The 6,000-nt window shown below is 39.0% G+C and overlaps 1 long non-coding RNA gene across 1 annotated transcript in view; it reads right to left on the bottom strand.

The window, feature by feature from the left end:
• Nucleotides 1-1,348: 1,348 nt before the first annotated feature.
• Nucleotides 1,349-6,000, bottom strand: part of LOC131919194 (uncharacterized) — a 92,856-nt gene continuing 88,204 nt past the window's right edge. The window contains exon 2 of the long non-coding RNA XR_009381188.1: nucleotides 1,349-1,756. This is a non-coding gene — a long non-coding RNA (uncharacterized LOC131919194). The remainder of the gene's footprint in view (nucleotides 1,757-6,000) is intronic.

Raw genomic sequence — 6,000 nt, 5'->3', positions numbered from 1 at the left:
CATGATTCAGCACTTCCAGCCCCAGCCAATCAGAAACATATTAGTGTGGCTGCTGCTTGCTTGGCCAATCATGTTTAGGATGACCTAATCCCCTCCTGGTTGTCTATAAAAGGAGCTTGTGTGTTTCTCTGGGGATTGTCACCATTTTGTTGTGTGGCTGACCCCTGCATGCAGGAATTCTTCTCTCAAGAAATAAATGCTCTTGCTTTTGCATAAAAGGAAAAAAAGAAAAAAGAAAACAAGAATTGCAAGTGGCGGGTAGAATGCTCACTGTATTACCATAGGACCAAATTATTTCCCACATGCTATGGATAATGCTTCTTTGATGTCTATGAGCAGAGCGTGGTTCATAGTACTAATTTATTTTATTAACTTGGAGCTGAAAGGAGGTGGCAATTTAAATAAGGACATCAAATGCAGTAGACCACACCAGAATAGTTCCATATGGCTGCCTTTTACCTGAGAGTTAAAGAGCACTTACTCATTATAAATAATAAAGCACAAGAGATGTTAGACCAGAGTGTCTCCATCACATCCACAGAATATGAGCAAGAGAAGAAAGACATTTTTTTTTTAGTGCAAGCAGCAAGTTTATTTTTTGTGATAAGGAATTAACAAAGGAATGACGACAAATGAGGTATAATCTAAACATTTGCATATGGAAACTTTCCTTGAAACACTCAGATTATTGTTACAATTATTGATTGTCAACTTAAAGAAATTGAAATCCTGAGATTGTTCAAAATAAAAATTTCTTTCTTGGGAAATTTCAGAATGGTAATTTTATTCCAGAGCCATAATTAGCGAGGGTAAAAGTATTCTCTTGGCTAAGACCAAGAGTTTGGGGCAGTACTGTGATACTGTGTACATTCCAACTTTATATTTCTACTTTGCAAAAGGTACGTGCATTTTGCAAAGAAAGTGCATATATTCCTACTGTACCCTTTTTGGAAACATGCTCAGATGCCTTCCAGTGTCGAGTTATTATGAATCAACACTGATGATAATGAGTGTACTGGTCACTACACTTGATAACACAGTTATATGTTTTTGATGCTATACTGAAAACATTTGGGCTATACAGATAGCAAATATGGAATACATATGGACAGACACCAAGTCTTCACCTTAATGATCTTTCATTAATGTTGAAGTGGTAAATATTAAGACTTAGAAGGACGTCATTGTCTTAAAGACACACTGTTGAACACATGGCTGCCTCCTTGCTCTCTAAAGCAACTTGTATAATTTGACCAGCAAATATAGAATAGATAAGTATCAGGACACAAAAAAAAAGCATTAAAGCCCATTACAATCTTGAATAAGCCAAAACTTCAAGTACATAGAAAAGCATTGCAATCATGTATTTAGCTTTATTCCTCTAATATATATCATAATTTAAAACTATATAAAGTCACATAAAAGCAACTTTTCAAGTGTTACAGCTGAAAGCATGGCTTTGTGCTTGGCTTAATCATTTTTTTAACCAGTTTAATTTATAAAGCTCGTAATCTTGCCAGCAGGGCTTCAACTTCAGGGACGGATTCGCTTTTAGAAACAGAGCCAAGAAGTTCCATTTCCTTTTTTCTGTTGCTTTCTGTATTACAGGCTTCCTTCTCAACTGCCTTGATCCTCCCTGTAGACTTATGAGTGTCTAGATTATAATTAAGCTCCTTGGCGACTGGAGTCCTGGTGGAGTTGCCATTGATACTGTGGTGTGGACGTGACCCTTCTGTCAACTGTACTTTCTGGTTTTCTACATTAAGAAAAAAAGAAACATGAAACTTGTCAGTGTGGAAACCAAGGTCCAGGTATGTTATAAAACATAGATTTAATAATTCTCAATAAATAAATCCTCTTGGAGAGACTAAAAGTAGTCAGAAGAAAGACAGATGTAAAGTTAACATGTATAGGTTAAGAATCAATTAAATTATAGAAGACAATTGCTTATTTTCTTCTTTTATGCTGAAATACCTGTGGGCAGGACATTATCAGAGTTTTGTCTTATGCTTCATTCAGGATTTGGGTCAAACACAAATGAAATGGAGAAGCCTTCTCTAACCATTTCAGATGGGCCTTATCTTGATCCTCCCCATCCCTGTGTTCCTTCCCCCCATCTTTTCCCTCCTAGCATCATGGCAAGCACATGTACCACATGTCTATTTACTTGTCCACTGGGTGTCTTTTCACTAGAATGTATGGTCCACAGAGAAAGAACTTTACTTTAAACTGTGTAGTTTCAGTATCTGTAATAGCCCTAGGTAAACTAAGTGTTCAATAAACACACCGGGTAAATAAACAGTCTGCACAGATTATGAACCAATGGAAGAGGAAGAATTAGACTAAGATTTTCCTTTTGAACAAAAGAAAGGAAGATTATCCTAAGAAGTTGAAAAGTTAAAAAATATCCCTTAAAAGAAATAATAAAGTTGTCAGGCAAATTGTATTTTCTAGCAAAACACAATTACATAATTTTGTCATAACAAAATTGAGTGGAATATCTACATCTACTTATATATACATGCACCCATACACACATACACACTGGCAAGTGGTTACGATCTTGATTCCATAATAGGAAGTGATTAAATGGTGCTGGCTGATTAATTTTCTCAAAGAGACCTAAAATTTCATCTAATTAACTGACTCTCACACTGTACAACCTTATGAGTGACTCTCTCATACTTTCAAAAAGCAGATAGCCTCAATATTCATGTAACCTTGAACAGGGTTTGAAAATGGCTCCAACAAACTTGACATGACATTTAAAGTTTTTTGGTTATTCGCTGAGAGATGTTCCATTATCCCAATAGTAATGACTTTGGAGCACAAGCAGTCACTCATGACAGTGTGTTTTATGTGAGCGCTGAAAATTCCAACCGAAAACAGCTTGTACATTAAAAAGGTGGCTGCTGAAGATATTTACTGCACTGTCATTTCCTGACCAGGGGCTTCCAGTGATGGATGAGGATTTTACACAGTTTCTTGGACAATCTCTACAAATTTTAGAAGTATGATCAGCTTTTAGCTGTTGGAAGAAAATAAATACACTTTTCTTATCACTTTCTCTATCAGGTAGGCAATTGTTACTCAAAAATCAAAATCTAGCAGAGCAGTGATTTTTTTTTTTCCCTGAGAGGAGTTTATGTGCCGCAGCTCATAGTGCACACTCTGTGCCTGCAGCAAAGAAGACACAGGCCTGGTGGTTCTGCAGTTCCCATGGCCACATAAATTAATTTTATCTTGTATTCACCATCTTCCCCCAAAAGGTATGTGGAAAGTACATTTGTAGCTAAGTGCTGATTTTCAGTCAGTGTACTGCCCATTCCCAAATCTTTCTATCATCTCTGGTCATTTGATGTCTTCTTGTATACTACTCCATAATGAGACTTCCAACAAACAAGGTTAAGTTGTTACTGGGCAATGCTAGTTAAAATCTTAGATTATCGAGATTACACAGGCAAGAATATGGATCTGGAATATAAGAAAATAATACATAAAGTTTCACAGCTTCTATAGCTATATTCAATCAAGGCCATTTTTATATGTGGAAAAGTAAAAATAAAAAATAACATGGGATTTTAGGTAGACATGGTATGAAATCTGATCATTAGATGGATAGTTCAATAACCTTGAGTCTTAAATTCTAATAATAAATCTCAAAAAGTAGATGTGGGGATAAAAGCACACAATCTGGGTGGCTACTATATGGTGATACTTACCGTCTAGTAAGAGTTACTCTTGCTGTGATGAAACACCATGACCAAAGCAACTTGGGGAGGAAAGGCTTTATTTGGCTTACACTTCCACATCACTGTTCAGCACTGAAGGAAGCTAGGACAGGAACTCACAGTGGACAGGAAACTGGAGGCAGGAGCTGACACCAATGCTGTGGTGTGGCACTGCTTACTGGCTTGCTCCTCATGGCTTGCTTAGCCTGCTTTCTTATAGAACTCAGGATCACCAGCAGAAGGGATGGCATTATCCACTATGGGCTAGGCCCTCCTCTATCCATCATTAATCAAGAAGATGCCCGCCAGCTAGATCTTATGGAGACATTTTCTCAATTGAGGTTCCCTCTTTTCAGATGACTCTAGCCTGTGTCAAGTTGACATAAAACTAGCTAGCATGCTTATCGGTCCCCCTTTTTTCAAAACCTACAGGAGGAGCAGTTCCTCTGTCACCAGGATTTAGGGTTTAAGTGGAGGCTCTGACCTGACTTTCCAGGGCTTAGCAGAGAGGGCTGTAATACTATCTTACGAACATCCTGGATTTATTAAGCAGCATATTAACTTAAAAAAAAAAAATGTTGCACCTTAAATATCACCACCATGTTACAGACTGAGGAGGAAAAGCAAAAAGAAGTTTGGTCATAAGCTTAGATTAGTTATTAAGTAAGTCAGTGGCAGAAGCCAGACACTGTATTAGGAGACACTGGAGCTGTCTTAGACAAAGCTGAACACCTTTTTGCCACAGAAAAAGTGCTAAGTAATTCAAAGCTGAGTTTCCTAATAATGGTGCTCTGAATCCTCACAAGAGCTTCATAAAGCAGAGATATAGATAGAAACTGCCTTCTCAGAGTATGGTCAAGGTCACGACGTCATTCCTTTCTGTACTGGTTTCAATTAAATTAATGACTGTGAATTTTAAACATGACCTCAATCCATTGTAGTATCTGAATTCATTCATCCTTCCATTTTCCTAGACAACCATTTCACACCCTTTCTTCTCTTGTCAAACCTGTAGCATGTCTGCCCACTCTCAATTGGGACCTTCATACAAATAAAACATAACAAAACTTCCACCGGATGCTCCCTTAACATCAAGTATCTACCTATACCTTCCTTCCTGTTAGGATGGATCAACATCCTGCCCTGCTGAGAACAGCCTGGAAGGCCTCACTCCTGCTGTGGTATTGACAGCCATCCCTTTGGCAGCTACACTTGCCCTATTGAACTGTCAAGGTTTAGTCCTCCCTGGGATCATTCCTGTTCCAGCTAGTTTTATGTCAACTTGACACAAGCGAGTCATTAGAGGGGAGGGAAAGGATCGTATGCTTCCATAAGATCCAGCTGTAGAGCATTTTTTTAAAAATTAATGACGCCCTAGCCCATTGTGTGTGGTGCCATCCCTGGGCTGGTGATCCTGGGTTCTAAAAGAGAACAGACTGAGCAAGCCAGTAAGCAGCACTCCTGCATGGCCTCTGCATTAGCTCCTGCCTCCAGGTTTCTGCCCAGTTTGAGTTCCTGCCTTGTCTTCCTTCCGTGACAGACTACAGTGTTGAAGTGTGAGCCAAATAAACCCTTTCCTCCCAAACTTGTTATTTGGTCCATGGTGTTTCACTGCAGCAACAGAAACACTAACTAAGACAATTCCCCTCAGCATGCAAGTTTGTTGTGCTAACTCCAAACTGGAGAAAGAAATTTCCATTTGTTTTCACTTCTGCCCTAGCTACACTCAGTGCTTGGTTCCTTTTAGGAAAAAAAAAATCCTTTGAAGGAACCAGGTTCTTGTCTCCGTTCTTCCCATCCACTTTCCTCTTGAGCTCACACTCATGCTTTTGACATTTTACTCTTCTCAAACAGTTCCTGTGAAAGTCACCAGTGGACTGTGCGTTGAGAAAAAAGGAGGACAAGAGCATTTTAGGATCTCTGCCTATCAGACTGCAGTCGAAGTGTCCAGCATAGCCCTGGGGTGTTTCTTTTAGTGCTTTGGTGTTTGAACTTCTCTGGAGGCTTAGGTCAATAACAACTGGGCCAATGCAAGCAAGAACATTCAGATCCTTTTGAGAAACTCAAAATGGCCATGGGTTTGCCATTTGGGGTAAGATGATAAGAGACTAGCATGGTACTTGATGCCTCTGTGGTTTCAGAAATAAACACTTGAATGGGAAGCAATGGGTAAGATGGTGTGAAAAAGGAAGATGCCTGTTTACAGACCACTGGAAAATACAAAAGGGCACAAAGCACCTTAAGAGGAAGAGATTGTAGTCCTGTTAGC

Source organism: Peromyscus eremicus, chromosome 9 (assembly GCF_949786415.1).
Source record: "Peromyscus eremicus chromosome 9, PerEre_H2_v1, whole genome shotgun sequence".
Taxonomy (NCBI): domain Eukaryota; kingdom Metazoa; phylum Chordata; class Mammalia; order Rodentia; family Cricetidae; genus Peromyscus; species Peromyscus eremicus.
Note: the sequence above shows the minus strand (reverse complement) of the source record. Positions and strands in the feature narration are given on the sequence as shown.